Source organism: Epargyreus clarus, unplaced genomic scaffold (genome assembly GCF_041222505.1).
Source record: "Epargyreus clarus isolate Ecla_fem2 unplaced genomic scaffold, WU_Ecla_fem_2.2 ptg000027l, whole genome shotgun sequence".
Classification (NCBI taxonomy): Eukaryota; Metazoa; Arthropoda; class Insecta; order Lepidoptera; family Hesperiidae; genus Epargyreus; species Epargyreus clarus.
In genome coordinates, this window is record NW_027332234.1 from 12,502,910 (window position 1) to 12,510,392 (window position 7,483).

The window sequence follows — 7,483 nt, forward strand, 5'->3', positions numbered from 1 at the left end:
CTCGTGCCCAGTGGGACAATAAGGGCCGGTTGCTGACGACTAATAGCGCTGCTGTTTTCAGGTTTTAATAAGGTAGAGAAACTTATATAAGGCGTTTCTTAGTCCTCAGGGATAAAAACGCATCCTCGAGTAAGAACTCTACACCTATCTGGGTTTGATTATTAACGTTTATTACAGCAACTTACTGCATACTCATTTACAATTTCCACAATATAAACAGGAAAACCACATACGATGTTCCAAGAGTCAAAGTTCAAGGTTCGACTCCCGGGGCGCACACGGTCGGTGTGCGCGAACCAACGTAAAAAAACCAAGCCCAACCGACAATCGCGTGTCCCCTGCTATTTGTATCACGATTACTAATCAATAAAAATGTTCAGCCACAATATTTGAACTTTCCCGAGCATGTCGCGTAATGTGTAATATGACCAGCTGACGTTCATCTGAGCGGGACACTTGCGAAAATAAAAAAGCTTTTTACATTGAAAATAAAAAATGCGAAAATAAAAAGCTTTTACATAGCTCGATAGGATTCCCTGTGTCGTGGGTGCCATTAACTCACATAGACAGACACAACACCCAGACCCAGAACAGTCCGGGTTGTCGCGAGTCGTCTATAATTGAAATAAGATTTATACACGACCTTCGTGGCGGAGCCACGGTACAAATATCTATATCCTTATACTGTGGCGGAGCGGTCACCGGTCTGACGCGCAAGGGTTTGACCCCAGCCAGCAGATATCGAGATTAATAAATTGAAATTTCCATTGTGGATTTGGGTGTTTGTGTATTCGTCTTTCTATGTATTCATGATACCCATCAGACAGGGAATCCTAGTGTGTTGTTGTTAACCTAGAAAGCGTCTCTTTATTACTGTTTATTATAACTTTATTACTTTATTACTTTATTACAGTTTTACTACTCTATCAAAAAGCAAAAGAATTAAAGAAGAAGAAGAAGAAAATAATCTGCAATAAAAAGTACCTAATGAAGCATTTTTCTTCCGTGTGCTGTTATATTTTGAAAATGAAGAAAGTGGGATATTTGAACTTTTGTTGAAGCCAGCAAGATACGAATAAAATCATAATCATAATCTTTATTGCATCATGCATTTATCCCACCCACCCACATATAAAGGTTTTACAAATTTTGATACTCGTACAAAGGGATGAAACCCTGTAAGGCTACACCCTTAAGGCTACACCCTGTAAGGCTACACCCTGTAAGGCTACATTTAAATTAAAGTGGGACTGTCGCACACAAGATGGGTTGCATGGTCACCTCAGAGTCCCGAAGTTCTTGCCGTGCGCTTCGTTATACGTCATTTGGTTTTTGAGTTGCGTAATAGTTTGGGAGAGCGCATTTTTGTCCAATGACGAATTTGGGCGCGTGACATCGCCAGCGCAGTTTAGAAATATTTTGCAAATTGTCACGATTTTTATAAATTCGTACATTTGTAAAATACCTGTATATTACAAACATTATTTTTACAATTATCTGTACATTATAAAATACGTAGGAGTAGATAAAATAAAATTTACATATTCATTTTCATTTACTTGTGTAAGTTGTAGGATTAAAAGTTCATTAATTAATTGATTAAAATTATAACGTATTCGAATAGAGAGGTAGTTAAAATGACACGATATCATAAGATAAAAAACGTATTTTATATGGATATTAATATATTTTAGGGAACTCTTTTTGAACGCTTTTTGAGCTGTATCATAAATATCCTACCACTGCTTCCAAAGGTTTTTTGTTCTACAAAAAGAATCAGCAAAAATTCTCCGTAACACATATTTTTCAATATGTATATTTCTGCATATATTTTATACTAAGTACATTTATAACAATGAGCTTGTACAGCTGTGATTGATGGACTAGCGGGGCTGGCAGATGTTATCAATTTAATCATCTAGAGGATTTTTGTAACACACTAACATTAATATACATTCAATAGTTATATAAAAACGAGAACTAGCACCGGCTACAATAAAATGAATATTTTTTTAAAATATCCTACTCAAAAGTTTGCTTCAAAATAAGGGGTATTTTTGATTAATAAAATAAGAGATATTATAACTACTAAGTATGAGCAAGTATAGTAGGATGCCTTAGTACCTTCCTGTGTATATGTTTACAACATTCCGCGTCAAAAAAAAAACTAATTAAGTTAGTAATTTAACTACATACATGCACAAAGTAACCTGTACAAGTACCATTTGAACATAAAGATAACGATATTCAGTAAGTAAAATAAATTAAATAAGAAAAAACGATTAACTTCACAGACTTTTTGTAAACACGTATTGTATGGCAAAAGTAGTTTACATTCTGTTATTGTAATAAAAAGTTTCACACTTTAAACAAACATCATCAATAACGAATTATGCAAAGTAAAAACAAAAAACCAACTAAAAATTAGCAGTCGTCATTTGTTATTCAAAGAAATCTTTTAAATTACAGTCGACATCACGCGACGATCCGGTCGCAACCAACCAATTACATCCAACCCAAGCAGTTCAGTTACCGAACTTTACAACAATGCAATATCCATTCATAAAACAAAATAAAACGTACCGCAGTCTCATTAGTAGCCCATAAACCTTTCAACAAGGCCATAAAAAGTAACAACATTTACGAGAACTCACCCGACGGCGATACATTTCCGTTGCGAATAAAAATTGATAAACAACATTATTTTGTTACGCGATAAACATAAACAAAAACGTAAACACACGCGTTTGTGCACATAAACAAATAAACAAAATAGCCGCTAATTGTCACGTGTAGAGTCCCGTAGAGCGGGGCGTCTACGGCGTAGCGGGCCTACGACGTTCTCGAAAGCTCGGCGGTGACTGTGAGCGAATGTGACACCGGCGTAGCTCCGCGCGATGGGTCGGTCACGTCACAAAGGGTAGATAGAGCCTTCGTTTTGTTTGATTTGTTACACGGTAACTATTTTTAAATGTCCTTCTTAAGAATTGTTTAGTTTCAAAATTTACTCGTAACTTCAATTTAAAATTCAGCGCATTAATAACACACTTTTTATTTAACTAATTTAGGTAATAAAAAATACGGATTTAAATTTCTATTCCCTGTGTGGGCTTTTGTGAATTCCTCTTAAGTATTTTGGCACCCATAATACAGAAAATCATGCAAGCCATACTTTCTAAATAATACGCAACAATCTATCGTTACCTAACTGGCACGCTGTTCTTAATTCAGTATTAAAATTTTTGTACATAATGATTTCTTATTAATATCGTTTGACACATCGATACATTCATTGGATAAGAGATTAGTCAAATAAGGGGAGTCATATAATTGGAAAACTTTATAAAATTGGAAATACATCTTCATGATCGCCCTAAAGCTTTAGTAGGGACCACTAAAGCTTCTCTTCCAAAAATCTTACTAATAAACTTAATAAAGACTTTGCTTTAAGATTATTTGGAAAACTCTTTGGCATGAAGTCTCATGCTATATGATTCAACATTAAAACAACTGATATTTAATTTTCAAACAATTAAAATTTCCCTAGGTGGGAGAATGACATGTGTTCCAGTAATAGGATTAAAAAGAGGTTGTTACGTTATTTTGCAAAAACTTAAAAGTTTGAACATCGATTTCGAATCCATCTGTATCTTTACTTACACCTTATTAAAAACGTACTTTATTTTTCATTTAAATTTGCAAATACTATACATACCTACAAATCTCGAGACCCCTTTAAAATACAATATAATAAATAAAAAAATATTAAATATACATATAATAAAACACTAAACCGTTAAACGATTAGAAACACACCATAAAACGATGCTACCATTAACAATTCATACAACACGTGTCTATTTCCCAACCCACGTGTCCCACTTACCTGATCCTGCCTTTGAATAATTCGCAAAGCCTCATCGATCTACTAATATGATTTACACTTATTAATTTTGTCAGTATACGTGCGGCCTTATTTTTTATATAATATAGGAGTAGCAGACGAGCACGTAGTCCACCTGATGGTAAGTGGCTACTGCCACCCATGGACATCCGTAATCAACTCCAGATAGGTTTAGATATTCCTAACTGAGCTTGGTCACAGATGCGCCGCTACCCCTGAGGACTAAGCTGGAACGCCTCGGCACAGATTAATAAATAGTTACCACGTAAGCCTCGGATAACTATGTCTCCCTTACCACACCCTTCAAACCCTTCAAAAGGTGTGGCGGCGGTGGTGCAGAAGTCGAACCACAAAGGCTTCTACCACCTTCAAAATTTGTATTGTAAGGATCTCATATATCTCATATCTCAAGTTATAATTTTTATCGGTTCGACTCTGATGGTACCACCGCCTCTCCTATTTCTGCCTTATAACAGTAGCGACAACTGTTATTGTTAGTTTTGAAGGGTGTGGTGTATTAGAGGGAACTGTTTTCGCGAGGCGTACATTTCGATCTTCAGGGGTAACAACATTTTTCTCACGCATTTTTTGATTAAAGCTTTCTATGAATGTCAGTTACCACTGTGTATCAGACGGGTAGCACGATTATTACTACTATATAAATAATAGTTTAAAAAAAAAAAAATTAAAGAAAAAAATAGCAAACAATTTTCAAAGTTACTGCAGCTTTTGATGATATTGTTAACATTATTAAACAATATTTTTTAAAATGGTTGCTTACCTATCGTTTGGGATAGATAATGTAACAAATAAACCAATTTTAAAGGGGGGTTTCATGGATCGACAAGAGACTAATTTGGAGTACACAAGTAACATACTACTATTTAACTTTTGTGTTAAAAAAAGAAAAAACGCAAAAAATAAAAACTTAAATAGCTCAATAAAAATAAAAACTTCGTTAACCAATACTTCTGTCATTGGAAATGAAATCGCAAATACCCAAGTCCCGTTACGTAAGCCCCTGTAATCCTATCGTAAAACCATAATTATTACGTAGCCGAAGTCATTAAATTGCCTTCAAAAGGCTTTAATACACGTAATAGTCGGAATTCGCAAGGCGCTGCCACATACGACGTTACTTAAGTAATTACTTTGTGCAATTTGTATCAAGTATTTTCGATTGAACTATATACTATGAAAATCCGAAAATAACCGTATATATTATATGTCGGAAATGGCGGTACTGAGGCGCTTCCGGAGCGCTAGCGTCATCTAGTGGCACTTGATGAAGTTAGTGTTCTTGACCGGGCTTGCGAGCGAGACGAGACTTGACTGTTGGCGGTCGGCCGGTGCGGACACTAAAATTATCACGCGTTCCTCGAGCTACTTATACCTGCCTATCTAAGTTAATTCTAATCGAAGTAATTCCTGTGTTGTAATAATGACCACTGAAGCCCACAGAAGATTACGATGAGCGATAAAGAACCACCTGTTCCGAAATATATATTTTCTAAAAACCATTCGGAGCATCTTCGACCAATGGAAATTTTGTTTTGGATAAAGCTAGAAGCCTGATATTTTTGTGACCAAGGAAGGAAGGATATAACTAGGATGATTTCAATTTGAAGATAAAGTCCTTCAATTTGCACCATTACTTACCGATCATCAAAATTCTAAGATTCTAGCAAATATAAATAGCTTTAAATTTTGAACACGGCTACTGTTTAGCTTATAAAGCAAAAAAAAAATGTGAGCCGTCACGGGACGCCTGGCAGATGTGAAAAATCGACATTATTTTGTAAAAGTAATATGCAGAAAAAAACATATTGTGATAGGAACTAAATATGTCATAATGATAAAATAAAATATTTACTGTAGTAAACAACACTGTGTACACTACGGAGTATACACTATAGGTATTCGAGCTCAGTGTAGCGAGAAAGATGGCTTAACGCCAGATCGAGTGGGAGAGAATCGCACAGTCGATTGCGCATGGCGACGCGTCGCCACGCCGTACACACTACTGCATATAGACTGTATATATATACCATCGGCATGCGTCGCCACGCCAGAAATCGGTTTTACGTGCGGCTATAGATGTTTCACATCAAAAAATCTAGAACATATAACATGTTTAGTCTTGCTATGTAGATGATATACCTATCAACTGCAGAAAATAACGCCGCTTATCCTATTTGGAGTTCATTACACATATACATAAGCATATTTGCTATCTACTTTAGTTTCATATAAAAGATAAAAATGTGTCGTTGCCCTAATCCGCCAAGACGGCGGTCACGTGACCGCCGGCGACAGGTCGTCGACCCCTCGCGTGCACCCAGCCTCGGTCAAGGGGGTGACCAATACGAAAACCGACCTTTTTAATAACGCGTCGTCCAAACCTAGGGGAAGAGGGGGCATTTTGGGTGACTTGTCATGAAAATGACAGCTGATTTTCGTAAAATAAGGATAAAGATTAAAATATAAGGATAAGGATTGAATGACAGCTGTTTTTGTTTTAATATATATGCATACGGATTACAGATAGAGTAGATTACATACAGATAGAGTTCTCTAAGAAGCTTAGCTACGTAATTTTATTTATATAAAAGATACGGTTGATAATATAACTATAAACTCAAATATCAACTCATTTGGCGACCTACAAAAACAAGTTTAATCATAAAAAATAAGTATCCTCGTTAATTACGTAGGTAGCTACATGAATTCCAAATTAGTCCTCAGGGACCGATGCACCTACTTTTAACATCAAATAGGACTCTCGTTTCATTTGAAGATGGTTACAAATATCCATGGGCGGTAATTGCCACTAAACAGTAGTAGTAGTAACAGACGAGCATGCAGTCCACCTGTTAAAGGGCTACTGCCGCCCATGGACATCTACTATGAACTCCAGATAAAACCAGATTCGCCACGACACGCATTTGGGTCTCACAGATGCGCCGCGAAATGTCTCGGAGAAGTATGTCTCCCTCACCACACCCTTTAAACCGGTACACAGCAGCGCTTAACACTGTTACTAGGTTGAATAGGGGAGAGGTGACACCTCCAGAGTCGAACCACAAAGGGTTCTTTCTTCAATTACTTCTATTACACGAATAAAAGTTTGACAAGTTTACTATCTTTTTCCCAAATCAAAAGCTGAATCGACATAAGCTACCTGACGTGGTCGATAAGATATGTCATAATAATTTCGTACAGCCAATCTTAGCATAGACCAGGGCCGGACTTGGCTTAAAGCATAATCAAGTAGATCGACAGAGTAAATGTATTTTACTATAGCGCAATATTTTACAGTAGCGCAATATCTGAATAATGATAGGTTCTAAAGAAAAAAATATAAGGACTATTTTGTAGAGAATTTTAAGAGCTACAACTTGGTCCTACGTACTTTTTCGATAAAACTTACCGTTTTCGGAAAAAAATCAAAGAACCTAAAATTTTGACATTTGACCTCGAATACCTGCCGACGCACACTTCAGACCGATGGGGACTTTTGACACTTTATTTGTAATGTAAACCTAAGGTCTCTACAAAAATGTGGCTTTCCCGGAATTT